Consider the following 18,823-nt stretch of genomic DNA (forward strand, 5'->3'; position numbering starts at 1 on the left):
GAGTTACTGTTCAACATTCACAACAGAAGGCAAGCAGTGCTGCCTGGCCTGTGCAGTCAAATGCACAAATGTGCTCCACGTTTGCCCATTTCTACCTTTAAATAAATGTGAGTATGTATAATGTGTATGTATATACTATGTACATGTATGTGATTGTAAATGTTTCTATGTATGACTTCGGGGGCAAACATGTCATGGCACATGTATGGCGGTAAGAGAACAATCTTGATGCTGGTCCTACCTTTGCACCTTGTTGGAGGCTAAATCTCTCCTTGATCTCCACTGCCTACATGAGGCTGGAGAGCTGGTGAGCTTTCAGAGCTTTCTTCCCTTCCCATCTGGCTGTAAGCACACTTGGATCACAGATGCTCTATGTGGGTTCTAGAGATGCACATTCAGTTCCGCACACTTGTACATCATTTTACATGCTGAGCCATCTCCCTAGTTCCTCCTCACCCCACTTTTATTAACCTCTGGCTTTACTCATAATATTACCACCCCAATCTGCATTTTAAATAAAATTCAATTTCAGCATGAGTTTAATCCAAGTTATCTCTGGGTGATAACTGAAAACATTACTAATGTTGACAGTACCATAAAGTCAGGAGGTGGTGTTATAGGCCTTTAATCCCAGCACTCAGGTGGTAGAGGCTGGGAATCTCTGAGTTCAAGGCCAGCCTGGTCTATAGAGTGCCGTGACAGCCAGGGCTACACAAAGAAACCCTGTCTTGAAAAACCAAACATACAAACAAATAAACAGTACCACAAAGCATAGTTGTCTTTTATCAGGTATCTTGATGAACATTCAGTTCACTGGACCAACACAAGAGCAAAGGGTTGGAGCTGGAAATCAGCACGTGCTGCTCATAGGAATCACTGAAAGGGTGAAAGGCTAAAGTTGCCTTCCCATGGCCATCAGACCCACCATAAGAACTGCACTCTGGCCTCTACTTCTCAATTATAAATTTTTCCACAAATCCCTCAAACCATAAAATTCAGAACATATTTTCCTTCCTCTTTCAAGTAAAATATGTTGATCTCTTCAAGGGTACCTTTTAGCAGAGAAATGTTTTCCATCAAATCTAATAAGAGTTCATCAAGTCTGAGGCTTTATCTGCATTAAATTAGCACTGTCTCTTTGGAGCCCTGTTTCACAGGAGCCATGGAATACGAATTCCTAATTCTACACAGGTGAACAATCAATCTACTCTTAAAATCAACCACATAGATTCCATCTGATGCTATTTATCATGATTCTTCAGGGAATATAGGTTTTAAAAATTGATTTTGAACATCCATTTAGGTGTAATATTAGCAAGAGAGATCTTTTGACACCTCAGGTCTGTACACACTTGCTCCTCTAAATTCTTCAAAATGTCAAATGTTTGGGGTCATTTCTTCCAGCACCATTTACAACTGGTCACTTTAAGAATCCTGCCACTGAGCCTACAGCAAAGGCCTATATATAACCTTAGTACTGGGAAGGCAGGAAAATGGTGTCAGTTCAAGCCCAGGCACAGATACATAGTGAGACCCTCTTTCAAGAAGATAAAATCATTTACTACCCCATCAACAGGACAAATAACACATTGGGCCATGTTTATTCTTCTTTCTAACTATCCTTTCATATTTGACAGCAATATGAACTACCCGTCTTTCAAGTGTTCTTTCATACTTGTTTTATGTAAGATGATGTCAGATGGCTGGGGATTTCACTTAGCATTAGAGAACTCTGTCAGCATGTAGAAGATCATGCATTTTATTCCCACCAGTGAAAAAATTACATAAATACAATTAAAAAAATGAATCTTAAAGGACGGTATCACACCTAAAATTTGCTTACTTTCTGCTTTTATGCAATGACCAAAATTGCTTTTACTTGGCTTAAGAGAGGCTACCAGCTCTCTTCCCACTTGTTTCAGATCATGACCTCCTAAGACCTTCACTTTCCCTCACCCCCAGTCAGCCCCACAGGTCCCCCCAGTCTCTGGGCCTATGTTCTAGCTGTTCCACTCACCAGGCAGTCCCTGGGCTTCAGTCTCTCACTTCCTTCTCAGAGTTTAGACCTTGCCTTAAAACTCAATTCCTCAGAAGCCAAAGTCCTTTCTCATTTCCCACGCGGCCTTTCTAGATTTCTTTCCCCATTCAAGCTGTTTGTCTCCTTTAGTTTGAGAATGCTAGTCTACTAGCAGCATCTGCTCCACAGCCCATGACACAACGGTTACCCCAAATAAACTTACCACTCAGTCAGTGAGGGGAAAGAGACAGGGAAAGGATTAGTGTCTCCACTGCCCACACAATAGAACTGATGCCCACTACATTTTCTCACTGACCTACATTTACAACAGGAGCAACTATAGCAACAAAACGTTTCTGACACCACACTCAGTGCTGTTTTCACTACTTTAAGCAAAGCCTAAAGAATAGTGTAGCTCCTGCTTTGAGTCACATTCCAGCTTGTACTGAAGGTTCGCTATTTCAACCTGATTAATTTCAGGACTATCGTATCTCAGCAAATCCTATACCTAGACCAAGTGCCCAACTTCTATTTACTTATTTATTATTTTCTTAACATAAGATTTCCATTGACCTTTTATCTCAGCAGCTTGCTTGGTCATGAATATATATTAAATACATAAAAAGAGACCTTAAAGAACCATTATGCCACTAAGCAAATGTTTGTATCTATCTATGAGAAAGTCAGAAGTGATGTTTAGGAAAATGTATTCGGCCTTGTAGATTGAGTTTTAAGTATCTCTCTTCTATCATTTCTAAGTACTTACTGTTGACATAAAAGATAAACTCAATACAGTGTTTTACCAAAAGAATCACTGCAATGTTTACACATTTTTGCAGTTAACTGAAGACATATGCTTATCTAGACAAATACCTCATATCTAGATAAATGGAGAAAAACTAAATTCATTTAGGCTGCTATCTGAGGCTTTCACAGGATTGGAGATTAATCCATGTTAATGTTCAAAACACTGGATATTGCTGAATTGCATGTCCAGTGTAGATGCAAGGAATTCAAAGGAAGAACAGAACTTCCACCCTTGGCTGTAACATGCCAAAGTTCTGTAACTAAATTGTGAAATAGATTTAAAGCCCCAATAAACTCCAGTGATAAAGACCCGGGGTGGAGAATGGTTCCTGCAGCTATGAGCACTTACTCCCATTTCCAATGTCTCACGTGAAACTGAATTTCTACAGTGACTACATTAGCTCTAGTGCTGCTACCTCTAACTTGCTACTTTAGTGGCTGCCTTAGAGATCTATAGAGACCTTCTACTGCTCACCAGGATGGATGCAGTCCTGTATCTTTCCATCAGTTTCACAAACCACAAGACCATCCCAGGTATTTCAACTTGTGGACCTTAAGTCTACAGTCACAAGGAAAAGCACCTCATGATAGCACAGTCACATTCCTACATCCAAAAGAAAAGATGACATCTGCCTCCACAAAAATGAGCCTTCTGGCTTTCCCTGGAAAGAGGTCCAAGGGACCAAGCAAGATGGGCATGCCCGTAAGCATTTGATCAGTTTCTTAGCTTATTACTACACAGTTATCAGGAGAGAATTGTGAACTATCCTTTAACCATGTTCCTGTACCAAAGTGAGGAAAAATTATCGTATTTTAGCAGTTAAATGAAAGGGGTAAAAGAGTTAGATTTTCACAGTCCTGGGAAACAGTACTACCTCCAAGATGGAGATGCTTGCCAGAATGCCTTAGACCTACAGTGCAAACCTGCAGACTGCACTCCTCATACCCGGAACATATCAAACTCCTGAAAAAACAAAAGCCATTTGAAATACAAAAGTTAACAATGGGGATTCTTTTTTTATTATTTTTAGTTATTTATTATGATTGTGTGTCTATGATGTGTGTGAGTTCACATGTGGACGATTTTTATTTGTTTATTATTGTATGTTTATGATGTTTGTGATCTCTTATGTGAAAGTCACTGGACAACCTTTCAGGGGCTGGTCTTTCCTTCTGCCCTGAGTTCCAGACTTTGAACTAGGACCATAGGCAAACCCGATGGGTGCTTTCTACCTGCTGAGCCATTTTGTCAGAATGTAAGTATACAGCCAAGAAAGGACCAAGACAGTCAGAGAAGCCTCTCAACACTTTTATCTGTCATTTCTTTGGGTTTTGTTGTTGTTCCATTTTGTTGTGCTTTAAGACAGTAGGCCAGGCAATGTCAGCTTATCACACAGCTGAGGATGACTTTGAACTTCTGCTTTTCCTGTCCCTACTTCCCATGCACTGGGATTGCAGAGCAACGTGAACATTTTAATAAGGCATGCTCAGCATTTGCTTTTATGATCAGCGCTTAGAATATGTTACAGCTCAAGTCTGCTAAATACCTGGGCAGTGAACCATCTCTATGTCCTTTTTAGGTGCCAGTTTCTACATTCTAGAATACAAGTCTAAGTCAGTGGTTCTCGATCTGTGGGTCTTGACCCCTTTGGCAAACCTCTAAATCTCTAAAATATATTTACATTACAATTCATTAACAGTAGCAGCAAAGCTACAGTTATGAAGTAGCAATGAAAATAATTTTATGGTTAGGGGGTCACCACAACATGAGAAACTGTATTAAAGGGCCGCAGCACTAGGAAGGTTGAGGACCACTGGTCTAAGTGATATTATTGCTCACAACTATAAAAAAACAGAAGAGTCTAACTACCTAAGGGTATTTGTATTTCATGAGAATAACACCAGGGCTCTTCCAAAGTTAGAGACCATTGAAAGAAACTTATTTCCAGACAAAAGAATTACTGTTAATTAAAACCCATATACACATTTTCTTCCTAATAGTACAAAACAACCATTTGTATTGTGGTGGTATGGGGGCAAAAGGCAATGCCTTATTGGAATTGCTGGGTCCAGCAATATTCAAGCAATAAATTTTATAGTACTTGGTCACGCTCACATCTTATGATAACACTGAAGTCAATCCCTCTGATTGAGTTAATAATTAGTTTAAATATATTACAAATCAGTGTTGCACATAAATCATTCCTGGTATATGATGATACAGCCAACTGTGACACAATTTGCTGGTAATATTTTGCAATTCCAATTATTTACTCTAATTTGATTTTACTACCCTGATTAAAAATATCAAAAAACTCATTTAATAGGAAGCCAGGTATGCTAGCTCGTACCTGCAATCCCAACACTCAGGAGACTAAGGGAGAAGGACTACCAGGGGTTTGAAGTCAGCCTGGGGTAAAGAGTGAATCCTAAATCAGCTTGAAGTGAAGAAGGGACCTTCTCACAAAAACAAGCAAGCAAGCAACAAATCAGGATTCTTAGACAAGGTCTACATATGCAAACTAGATTTAAACATGAAGGAAGCTGTCTCCTAGGAATCAGAAAGCTCTAGAAAAGACCATGAGAGGTTCAGTAAGCTCTCAGGTGACTTCTGCTATTTTGAGGCTTCTGGTATGTTACAAAATAAATAAATGTCAAATAAAAAAACAAACCAAAACCAAAACAAAACAAAACCAAAAAGCCACAAATGCTTAAATGTAACACCAAAATATAACCGTGCTAAAGAGATGTCACCTAGCACCCCCATAAAATGAAGGGCCAGATGTTTTTAAAGAGGTGAAGATGGAGCCCCAATCTGAGATGCACAATGTAGACTATTTCCTATTGAGACACACAAAATCAGAATTCTCAAATGCATGCTTTATTCCAACCGAGCCAGGACACAAAACCATCTACACGCTCATTGGGAGGAGATAACAGAAACAGGCAACTGATTTTCGAGGATGTTTCCAGGGTCCTATATCCTGGGTAAGACTCTGAAGTATTCTTAGTGAGTTGGTGTATGGATGGGGCCACTCAGAACCAATAACAGAAAAAGTATAAATATGTGATACAAAACATCACCAGGTACTTATTCATGATCTTTCATTTGCAGATCTTCCCCTAGTCAAATACAAAAGATAGTAATTAGGCAACAACCAGACTATCTCAACACAAAATGTAACAGAGTTGGAAATAAGCTCATGATTCATGAGTTTGGATGGTAAGAAAAGGGAGCAGAGTGGATGAGTGGATATATGGAGGGAATGGGGTAGCAGCACACTGTTTCTTAGCATGACTTGTAAATCATGCTCCTCTTCCCACTGAGGTAGCTCAAAGAACCCTGGTCAATGCCCGAGAGAACAGATGGTCCAACTGTGTATACACTATGGTTTCCTATAACACATACTTACAATAAAGTTCCATTTACAAATTAGGCACAGTAAGAGGTTTTTTAGCTAATAATAATAAAATAGAACACTTAACATATTATAGTAAGTTCTTTAAAATTAATGAAATTTTTAATTCTGAAATTTTCCACTTAATATATTTAGAGCAAGGTTGACCAAGGAATAACTGAGACATCAGAAAGCAAATTCATAGATAAGAGGGGCAGCTGCAGGAAGAGCCCACCAAGCTCAGCTCAGAAGATATCTTTGAAGGCATGAGGTATTTGAAATGTATAGCCAGGACTGACAGCCACTGGGACACTGGAGAAAAGACCAGGGTAGTAAAGGGCTAAGTGAGAAGACATCCAGTCACCCAGATTTGAATGAATGCAAGGAGGCTGAGCGAGTATGTTCTGGAACAACCCTGGCAGAAAACTGAGTAAAGTAGGAATCCAGAGCTATGTCCTGTTGTTTGTTGCTCACAACAGAGAAAAGCAAAAATGCTCTGTGGAAAAAAAAAGATATCCCAATGATGGGTGCTTTCACAAACAAAATCCAGTGTTCTTCACACTACACTGTGTGAGAATGCCACCCTTTATATTACATGCCTGTGTTTAAATATTCTAAACAAGGACCTACTGAGAACATCCTAAGGAGCACCCTCCTCACTCAGAGAAAATCTCAGGACCACTCGCAGCAGCAACAGTGCTACAGCTGAGAGCTTATTAGAAATGCTAATCTCTGAGCACATCTCAGATCTACTAAATCAGAACTGATTATCTCAGCATAACTGAAATGTTCTAAAATGGGAGAAACAGCACTTGCAGGATGGGGTGTACCCTACCTCCCAACTCAACTGTTTGACCCCCTCAACATCATCTTCTACCACACCTGTGCTCATTCAGGATCACTGGGCTTCTCAAAATCCATCTAAGATAACTCTTTGGCCCATGACCTTCATTTCAGGTATATATCCCCTCACCTTGTTTGGATCTTTCTTTACTTACCTTCTGTGATGGTTTGAATGAAATTGGCCCCACAGGCTCATAGGAAGTGGCATTATTTTAAAGGATTAGGATTTGTGGCCTTGTTAAAGTGGGTGTAACCTTATTAGAGGAAGTGTGTCACTGGAGTGGGTTTTGAGGTCTCAAATGCTCAAGCCAGGCCCAGTGTCACTCTCTCTTCCTGCCAATCTGGATCTAGAAATCCTGCCTTGCCTTTGTGCCATCATGCTTCCCATCGTGACAGTAACAGACTAAACCCCTGAAACAATAAGCCAGCCCCAATTAAATACTTTCCTTTATAAGAGTTGCCATAGTCACGGTGTCTCTTCACAGCAATAAAACCCTAACTAAGACACCTTCTCCATGAAGATTTCCGTCATCAACCACTTGCAATTAAGTAGTTTTTCCAGATATTCCCCTTTCTTTGCCTTTGATTTATTTTCTCCCTCTTCTGATGAGTTTGCCTCTTCTTGCCTTCCTCCCTCCCTCCATCCCTCTCTCCCCACTCTCCTTACTTTCATTCCAACATCTCATGTAGCTCAGGCTGGCCTTAAACTCCTGATTCTCTTGGGTTCACTTGCCAAGAGCTTAAACTACAGGAATGCACCAGCATCCCAGCTTTCTTTCCCTATTTCCTATCCTTAGTGCTTACCATCATCTGACACACTTTTGTTTCCTATCTAATTTACTATAGCAGGCTCCTCGGTATACTGAAAAGTGTGGATACAATTAATATCTCCTCTTACCAAGAGATGAAACTTACATCTCCATTTCTTAAAGCTTAGATTTACACTCTGACTTGCGTGGACCTATGGGATGTTTGCAAACAAACCACAAAAGGGATGTTTGCAAACAAAACACAAACAGAAATCTGAAAAAGATTTGTACACTAGGGTAGCAATCACGAGACACATGGGAAAAGCCACCCTAGGTTAGCCAGGCCCCCAGACCCACTAAATGCAGAGGAATCTACCAACCAAAAGAAATAGGGATTGTGATTTTAAGCCAAGGAGCTGTGAGCAATTTATTCTAAAGCAAGAAGATAAACTGCACCTGTGAGTATAAAAGGTCCCAAGTACAATGCTAGTGTACCCTGCTTGGGATGGCCTGCAGCACAGTGCGGATGTTCTAAAACATTTTCAAGGAGTGGAGGACAGAAAGAAAGCAAGGGTGAAAACTCAAAGCGAAGCCAGTGTGCGCTGGCAAGAGATGGCCTCCACACTCTAGGGGCTAGAGTGGCCAAAATCCTTTCAAGGTTCAATACTGCCTTTATTTTTTTTTTCAGTTTTTGCTCGAACAAAATAAAATTTTGCCTATTGTAATGAAAGAGTATGGGGCACACATACCCACATGCAATATGTCAACTTAAAAAAGCAAAACAAAACAAAAAATGTTAAGCCTCACAGTATTTAGCTTGCCTAAGACAGCAAGCCACGTGACCTCTGGAGTATTTTCCACATTATGAAGCACTTACCTCCCACGACTCCCCCCGCCCCAAACACACCCCATATTAAGTTACTGCAGTTTTTAGCAGATTGGGAATCGGCAAACCAAATCCCTGCACATTGCTTCAGCTCTGTCTTGCCAAAGAAGAAAAATCTGCTGCTTTGGACTCTATTCAACGGTTGGAGACTCAGGCCATCACATTTTACATCTAGGATGTTCCCTACTGTGTCTACATCACATAAATCAGGGAATGCAAGATCCCACATGCTGTGAGAGCAGTTCTCCAAGCTGGAGAGCATAGCACCTCCTGGAAAGGGACCATAAACTGAAGTGGATTCTGCAGCAGAGGGTGTCACAACTCTGACAGCACAGTAAGGTCCCTGGGAAATCACACACAGGAGCTGTGGGCAAGAAGCAAGACTGTCCTGCTCTCTATTCAATAATCTTTCTTTTGAGTTCATGTGTCATGATATTGCAGAGTGGCCTTGAATTCCCAGGCTCTCATGACCCTCTAGCCTCAGCCTTCCAAGTAAATGGCACTACAAAACAACATTTTTTAAATTAATAAAATTTGTATTTGATAGGGGAAAATAAAATATAACCTATAACACATTAAATGTGTGCCTTCCCAAAAGGGAAGAGGAAAGTCCTGAACTTCTGAACAGGTTTACCAGTCATTGACAGCTACATTTGAACTCACACTCCAAATCTCAGTATAGTAAGACAGTGGAAAAGCAACATAGAGCAACTGAGCTCCAGGGTCTCCCAGGCTCCCTTGGGAAAGTACGAATCTCCTCTAAACAAGGGAATCACATGACCACATATGTGCGAAGACCTCCTCATCCATCTCATCCTGCTTTTCTGGTTGGGGAAGCACATAGTTATTGATGTAGATCACTTAGGACTGGCTCTAAAAACGCAGGGTTCTTGTAGCGATTCTTTTTGGCCTTCAATGGCACAGCTTAGCCTAAACTGTGTGCCAGACTAAGAAGAAAATTATTAAGATTGGGCTTTTGTATTCATCATGATGAAACAGGTTCTACTGCAACAACAAGTGACCCAAGAAACCAAGCAGTTGACAGCTGAAATAGTTTACCTCTAGCTTGTGTCATGCCCAGTGTGCGCTTGCTCTTTGGGAGACCCCCTCAGGAACCCAGACTAATGAAGCATCCACCACCTGGAGGGCTGCCAGACACTCAGGCAGATGACCATCACTGGGAGTCACCCACTGACTGTTAATAAAGGGACAGGTGTCACTTCTCATTTCATTGGCCAACTCAAGTCACTTGTGCACGTGGAACTATAGAAATCAATAAACTCTCACACCATGGGCAGCAATGACTTATCATCTATCCATTTCAAAATACATTTCTGAGGCCATTTTAACTTCCGAGCACCCTTCTAGGTGTCATATGACATTTGAAGATGGACCATACAGAAACCCTGGTTTTAAAGAAATTACTGACAGGACCAGACCTCAGGAGGATGAGGCAGGAGGGTCACAAGTTCAAGTTCTTCCATGGCTACAGAGTGAGTTCAAGGCCAGCTTGGGCTACTGAGTGAGACCCTATCTCAAAATAAAAAGCACAAAAACATCTGGTACAGCTCAATGATACTATTCTAGCCTAGATGGACAAGGCCTTGGGTTCATTACCCAGCACTACTGTACACACACACACACACACACACACACACACACAAATAGGGAAGGAAAAATGACAAACAGAAAGAAAGAAAACAAGAAAGATAGCCTGCATGCATGGTAAAAATGTCAAATGCCAATTTAAAGCAAGCAAGGTTTGTTAACAGTTTAAACACAGGAGGTTTTAGCCACAGATAATTTTATCCATGGAAGTGGCCCTTACAAACAGGCAGGATCTGAGCCTCATGGGGTTCAGACACTGAAAATGCACATGGCAGTCCATGTGCAAAGAAGGAAAAAACAGGGTGAGTGAAATTTTGAACATGGAATGGACAGGAGAGGAGGAAGGCATCAACTCTGACTGGGAGAGGAACAGACAGTTGGTCAGGGTAAGGCTTACAGAAGTCTGAACAAAGTGAGAGTCTTTGCACTGAGATCCATCACATCAGGGGAAGAAATCGCTCTACTCTTCAATCACACATCCCATGGGAAAACTCATTCCCATCTCTCTGTCAGGGAACCCAGAAAGTCACTCATCTCTCCTTCTATCTGTCCGAGCCTGAAGGCCTAGTCATTTGAGGCTCTGGATCTGACATCCCTGGGTAGGTCAAATGGGCAGACACATCTCAGTTGAGAGATTGGCATCTGGCCATGTCACTCAACCAAGAGAATGTTCTGTCTGTAATTAAAGGGAGTTAACTCCCAATGAATGTTTGTTCTATTTGTCCTAAGTTTGTTTCCTATCTCCCAGGCTATTTCAGAAGCCACTCCTTATGGTCTAAGCTACAGGGCTAATTTATGTCTGTTTGTTCTGGAGTCTACAGTCTAAACCTCCCTCTTGTGCAGATTTAACTTCAGAGTTTTGGCCGTTCAAAACGACCAATCCTAGTTAGCCCTGCCCTGTGTCTATGGCCATCACAAGATCTCACTGCTTATCTTTCAGTGAGCTTTAGGGACCTCAAAATATACTGGATCTGCTTAGTTTTGCCATTCCACTGTTTCTGCACAAATAGTGGTCTACCTATGACCCGAAACTGTTTTCTCACAACCCGCCTGTTCTTTCTTGGGAAGTCTCGATGCTGGTTTGCACTGTCCCAACAGACAATGCCATTTTCAGGACAATTATCACAGCTAGCAGGCTCTTAGGACTCGCTGAGATTCATGGAGAAGCAAGCCTGTTCCCGGGGTGAACTGGGACTTGGCTCTCACGACTTGAATACTGTCATACTTATTTTGTCACACAAATAATGTTCCCAAGAATCAAAAATTAGAAAAAAAAATGACCCCAAGGACAATGCCAAGGTCAGAAACAGTAAGAGATAAATATTGGGCTATTTCCCAGGAAGCCTGAGTTTTAAAGTCCCATTTCACTGATTTTTACTCCACCCCTTTATCAAACATATTATGCCCTGACCAGTCTTCCTCATGGGCTGGGCTATAGACATTTTTATAAATTTTCTCTAGTGTTCAGATTTATTTTGCACAATATGTCTGTAAATGTTTTATGATTCAACCATTTAATGACTGTTTTATGGAGTGAGACACCATGCAGCATGCTGCACAGTGGAGTCATAATTGGGTCCCCCATGAGAGGGAAACCAAGGAATTAAAACTCAACTGTACTAAGTCCCCAAAGAGAAGCACAATAGGGATGTATTGGTCAAAAAGGTCACAGGAATTTTTGCCTATATATTATTTTTAGCTGTATTTCCAGAGTAGATAAAGAGGTGACTTAGAGATGACATGGAATTTCTAGAGCAATGGTCAGGTGAGCATTCTGAGTATAAAGACAGGTCCAGACGCAGGAAGGTGTAGAGCACATCTAGGGATCAATGCTCAGTTTGGCTTTCTTACAAGGCAGAGTAGGAAGGACAAACGGCACAGATATTCAAGACAAGCGGGGAAGAAATCATTAAAAGCCAAAGATGCTCAGACATCTCAGATACCACAGCTACTGGTGACTTCAGAACAAGAAAGTATTAACAGCCATCTCAAGCTCCATTACAGCTTACTTGTTAGGTTTGGTCCACTTACACCAGCTGGCCTCTTCCTTGGGTTATTCCATGTGCCATCTCCTCTGCATGGACCCCACCTCACTGCAGACAGCCTTGTGGATAGCTCTCTAACATTCAGGTACTTAATTCACCATTTCCTCCTGCACGATCCTCTCTGGCCAGCAATCCCAAAGATGTGCAGTTTTTAAATCTACTAATACATTTTGCCTTCTAACAGCACTTGCAGGGTATTTTATTTATGTCACTGGAGTTTACAGTTTGCCTCCTCCCAATCTCATATAAACTTAACCTGAACAAGCAGATGTGACAGGGTTACAACCTTCTAGAATGGCTGACAAATAGGTACTAATGAATTGTCCTCACAACCTTATAGATACAAGCCATCTATCACACAATTCACTCATACAAGTATACTGTCCTTGTTGGGGTTTTTTTTGTTGTTGTTTGTTTGCTGTTGTTGTTGTTTGTCAACTTAGAAATATCTAGCAAGAAAAAGGAATCTTAATTGAGAAAATGCCTTCACCTGATTGGCCTGTAGGCAAGTCTATAGGGCATTTTCTTGGTTAATGGTTGATATAGAAGTGCCTTGCCCATGGTGGGTAGTGTGGCCCTTCAGCAGGTTGTCCTGAGATGTACAAGAAAGTGGGTTGAGCAAGGCATAAGAAGCAGTCCAGTAAGCAGTGTTTCTCTGCGGCTTCTACTTCGATTCCTGACTCCAGGTTCCTGCTGTGATTTCCCTCAGTAGTACAGTGTGACCTGAGAGCTGTATTAAAGTCTTTGCGCCCCAAGTTGCTTCTAACCACTAGGTTTTATCACAGCAGAGATACCCTAACTGAGACATACACTACCTAGTGGTTTTATCCAGAGATATTGAAAATGAGAATCAATAGTGTCAAATGACTGTAAATCCCATCTCTTGGGAGGAAAAGTCAGGAGGATCAGGAGTTCAGGATCATTCTTGTGTTACACAGTGGTTGAGGTCAGTCAGGGATATGTGACCCTCTCTCAGCAAATAGAAAGAGGACACAGCAATCAATTAGAAGACATTTTTATTAGTATTCCTCATCAACTTTTCCCTTCTGCTTCAACAGATTTGTAAATGTGAATTTTGCATAAACAGAATAGTATGATTGACTCATTTAACATAGCATTTTCAAGGTTCCTGTGACAAATCCTAAATAGTCTACAATTTTTTTCTTAGAAAGCAATGAAATTTATGGTTGTTGTCACTCATCCCCAACACGCATGTGCATATGTACACACACACACACACACACACACAGACATGCAAGAGAGAGTTTAGTGAAGCTAGAATAGTCCTAGTGATGAGGGATAAACGATAGAAATTGACTGGGTAGTTTAGATTAAGAAGACACCAAAACTCACTTATAAAGCCTTAGAAAATGGCCATGTAGCTCTGTTAACTCCATCCAATTTTCTTAGTCCTTACTCAAAGAAGTGTAACTTTTTCTTCTTTTCCATCTTTCTTTCAGATACTGGCCACTACCAAAGCATGTTTTCTCCAGCCCTTCAGGTTTTCTTTCTTTCTCTGAAGCTATCCCCCTCCACGACATAGGTGCTTGCTGCAGCATGGCTGCTTGCTGACCTCCACTGCTGAACACGCCAGCTTAGCTCAAAAGCCATGAATGGCTTCCTCTCTTCTTCCTCTACAGAATCCCACTCCCAATCCCCCTAGCACACACTCTACAACTGCCAAAGTTTACAGCTTGCCTGCCCTGCTGTTTTCTTCCAAACTCTAATAAAAATCGTTCTTGAGCTTCCCCTGAGTCCATTTTTAAATTCTCTTATTAACGAGACTAAACCCAAAGAGGGGACCTTAATTTCCTCAGCAATGCATGGTGCCTGAAGAAGGGCCCCCTTAAACCTTCCAGTAACACCGGCAGAAGCAATCAGTACCCTTCTAATTTGGCAGCTATGGATATTTGCCTACAATGTTAAAGGCTCTGGGATTAGCTCCCCCTCCTTGCACTCTAACTAGTGTGCATGACCAAGCTTTATTTTGGTTGAGAAACTTCAATTAGAGAAAACAAGACACAAGCCTGGGAACAACAATATGGAGAGAATGTTATATTTTCACAGCTGTACCAGTGTCTCAGTATAGAAAACCAAATCTTTTATGTACAAATATTATTACAAAAACAATCAGCCCCAACATTAAGTTTTTCCTTAAAGAGCTTTGAAACTGATGATTATCACCATCCTCACCACTAACACTCTCTCTCTCTCTCTCTCTCTCTCTCTCTCTCTCTCTCTCTCTCTCTCTCACACACACACACACACACACACACACACACACACACAGACAGAGAGAGAGAGAGAGAGAGAGACAGAGAGAGAGAGAAAGAAAGAAGGGGGAGTGTGTGTGTGAGAGAGAGAGAGAGGGGGGAGAGAGAGACTGGAACACTGGGAAAACCACCATGGAAGGACTTGCTTTAATAAAACTGAGTTTCGATGCTGGCATGGTATCCAAAATACATTTTTCCCAATAGAGAATTAAACACTCAGACAATCACAGAAAATTACACTAGGAACTTAATGCTTCCTTTGTAATTTTAACTCTAAATTAACATACAGATTAACATACAAATGCAAACAAGATTAACTTATTGTAGGGAGCAACCTTAGAATACTATATATTACAGATCTTTTTTGACTCATAAGAATGATGACTGGATGCTCACATCATTATGTGGCATTCCTCTCTTACACCTTGTTTTGATGTCAGCATATTACCCATCTGACATGAAAAAAAATGGTTCTACATTATAAAAAGGACACTCTATAAATAAATTTAAAATCCATATCCTCCAGGCAGTAAGACTCAGAACAGGAATTCATAAAGCAACATGTTCAGAGCTCTGCTTCACTATGCTACATAAAATATGTATATAAAGGTCGGGCTATGTGACATGTGAATAAATTATAATTATCTATCATAATTCAGTGATGAAAAGCAGATTATATGACTACTGAAGGAACTTATATATGATGTAGTACATATCATTTAAAAATCATCCTTTAACACAGGTGTGGTAGAGTATACCTGACCTGTAATTCCAATACTTGGGAGGCAGACACAGGAGGATCACTATGAGTTTGAGGCCAGCCTGGGCTCCATAATGAAAAGCCAGCCATCTTGGAACCATTGTGAGTCCCTGTCCCTCAAAAGCAAATGTTATATAGCTATTGCCTCCACACTGAACCAGACCTTTCAGAAGGGAAGAACATGGCTCATAAGAAACTAATGAAACACACTAAGTTCAGAAGACTCACAAGATTCACAAAAGCAATCCACAGTCAGAGGCAGGACGGTGTAGAGGACCTGCCTGCAAGCTGTACAGAACCTTCAGGGATGCAGTTTTCTTGAGTGGTCACCCATGCTAGGATGGGGTTTTTGGTGATGCAGCTGCCTCTGAGTCATCCACACTGCTGCAAACAACCCTCACTCAGGCTTGCAGACGGAACTCCAGTAAACACACCAGTTCAATAAAACAGACTGAAATAGAATAGTTTCTTTGGCTCGTCATGTGTGCCCTACCTAGGGTGAAGAGACATCTATTTGTTCATGTCTCCTCAGAAAAAGTCATAACATAAAAAGAAAAAAAGAAATCAACTTTAAAAATTATTTCTGCTTTTACAAACTCTGTGTGAACTGTTTCTTCTATATTGAGTGCTCAATGCAATCCTCAGTTTTTAAGTCAAATAAGGGGAAAAAATCACATTGGGGGTTAAAAGCAATCATCTGCGTGCCTGTCTTTGTCCCTTAAGTTGGTACAGGACTTGCAGTGCAAATAACAGCACAGAGTAGTAGAAGCAGAGATAATGCCTGCAGTTATCCAAGGGGAAGTGAAATGGGAGGCAAACTTCCCGTTTACCAGCCCAGTGGGTATACCAGCACAAATCACTTCAATCATCATCTTACCCACCCTGATAACCCTTTCCAGCATCTCAGCCTCAATTTATTGACCCCTTCCAACCCACCAGCTCTCAGCTGTTCTCTCTCCATCCACCTGTGTCATACCTTGGACCTTATCCTCAAACAGAACTGCTATAGGGAGCAGCTTAAAAAGCCTCTGGGGTAAGGCACAGTGGCTCATGTCTATGATTCCATCACTGGGGAGGCAGAAGCAAGAGGATTACTCCAAGCTCCAGGCCAGCCAGGATAGATGGAGACCCTGTTTCAAATAAACAACAAAAGCCCTCTAGAATGGCTCTAATCATTAGCTTATTGAACTAGCCATCCATTTGTTTTTTCATTTCCAGCCCTACACCCACCCTATTCCTTTGTCCTTATCCTCTCCATCTAGACACTGTTCAATCATTTCAAAACAGTATTCCTGTGTTCAGGAACTACTGCTCCCTACCTCCACAGAGTCCTTTTTTCCTTCCTTCTCACCTGGTAAATTCTACTTCTCTGATATGAAGAACAAAATGATGCAAAACCAATCAATGGTTCACTTCTTGTACTCATCTGTTTAATCAATACCCACTGAGCAATAAGTACAAGCAGAAAAAAAAAGTTCCTATTTGGAAATTCATTTTACAGTGCCTTATCTTTTTTTTTTTTTTTTATGAGTTTCCTAATAACATTTCAAACACTGGCACTTCCATTCATGAAGCCTTGCAGCAATCCTGTGAGGAGGAATAATGTTACTGTCTTCTTTCACACAGGAGGAAACTGAGGCACAGAAAGCTTAAGGTGATTGTCTAGAGTCCCCCAGCTTAGGCATTAGGTCTCAAAGATCTTTTGTCCTGGATCAATGTCCTGACTACAGTATCTTGATGAGAAAAAGAGGGAGAGGATAGGCATACAGAAAAGTCAGTTGAAGCAGATGTGCCGGTCACGGCTTTGTACTTGCTTTGCAGGTCTCGAAACCCAACTCCCACATGCTGTACAATAGAGAGCTTGCTAAGAACTCTGGAGAGCCCGTTCCTACTCACTCTCACCCTGCTTGATTCTCCTGATAGCACACTTCACTGCTGCAGATCTGGGTGGACACATCCTTTCCTTCAGGACCTCTTCAACCGCAACTCCCTGATCGGCTTTTCCCATCGTCCACAGCCTTCCTCCTTTGCTGGCAATTGAATGAGGACATTCACAGCACCCCCCTCCCCCAGCCATGTGCCATCCCTTAGCAATTCATTTCCACAGTGCGCTTCCTACAAACTGCCACAGTTTGTGTGGAGGTGGACGAGGCATAAAGTCCACCTGCAGAGATCTTTACTTCTTGCCTGAGCTAAATACTCTCCCACTCATAGGAAATTTCACTGCACCTGCCCTTCTCTCTAATGCAGACGATCTTGATCATATGTAGAATCTGAAGGGATGAAAGCCAGCTTTTCAGAAACACAGTAGAGTGGTAGGTACCACGGATGAGAAGGAAGAGGAACTGATATGCATAAGTCAAAAAGAGCAGCGTCATACAGGATGAAACACTTAGCAATTTGATGCACAACAGGAATACTAAAGGAATAATATGGTACTATTTAAAGAAAACTGGCAGTTAAAAGGCTAGATTTTAGGTATTCGTTAAAAAGATACATAGGCTGAAGACGATTCAGTGAGTAACAGTGTGTATGGCTCTTGCAGATAACCCAAGTTCAGTTCCCAGCACCCACCCTGGGCAGCTGTCAACCATCTGTAACTTCAGAGCCAGATGAACTTGATGCCTCTCTCTGCCTTCTGCAGGCACCTGTATTCACATGCAAATACACCCACACAGGCGCACACAGACACAAAAATCTTAAAAATAAAATAGTTTTAATAAACAAATTAAAGGGCTCCAGAGAGATATGAAGAATGACAGATTTTCTTGCTTCTCTTTAGTACCTTTCTTTATGTGTGTATACATCTACATATGTGGAGAGATATACACATACATACCCAGATGCCAAAACATGATGCTGTGCACCTTAAAACATAAGCTAAACAAAATTCTTTAAAACTATGGCTTAATCTCTATTTCTCTCCTTAAAAACGCTCCTGCAGACTGTCCAAATGGTACACATGAGTGCACATTCTCCAGGTCCCGAGGCTATAACTGCAGCTGTCCTGACATTCTCTCTCTCTCTCAAACCACACTTCCACTTAGTCACCAGAACCTGCCGAATAGACTTCCATAGGAACTTCCAAATCTTTCCAATTCCGTTATTAATAATAACCTCTATTATTCTCTGCTTCCTCCAGTTCATTATGAATACTCCCCGGGCATTACTGAACCATACTAACTGGGCAGGTCTCCATGGCTCCGACAAATGCTAACTGTAAGTAAAAATCCCTAGTCCCAGAAAATATCTCACAGTCTCCCAATCTGGGGAGACTTCCATGTTTGCTCAAGCAACATGTTGTGCTTTGTTCGCTCCTCACAGAACTTCAGTATAACAAACCCTCCCTGGTAATGTCGGAACTAACTTAGGCATCCATGGCCTTACATAATCATATCAGTAGTGGGGTCACTCCCTGCCCCACATCTGTTTTCTCT

The 18,823-nt window shown here is 41.3% G+C and overlaps 1 protein-coding gene and 1 non-coding gene across 3 annotated transcripts in view; one reads left to right on the forward strand and one right to left on the reverse strand.

Annotated features, from left to right (window-relative positions):
• Pcsk5 (proprotein convertase subtilisin/kexin type 5) overlaps nt 1-18,823 on the reverse strand; it is a 427,807-nt gene that overhangs the window by 401,411 nt on the left and 7,573 nt on the right. The gene's annotated exons all lie outside the window — the stretch shown is intronic.
• Nucleotides 14,984-15,084, forward strand: LOC118576951. Its single transcript, XR_004944140.1, has one exon. It is a non-coding gene; the product is annotated as a small nucleolar RNA U13 (small nucleolar RNA).

Source organism: Onychomys torridus, chromosome 1 (genome assembly GCF_903995425.1).
Source record: "Onychomys torridus chromosome 1, mOncTor1.1, whole genome shotgun sequence".
NCBI lineage: Eukaryota > Metazoa > Chordata > Mammalia > Rodentia > Cricetidae > Onychomys > Onychomys torridus.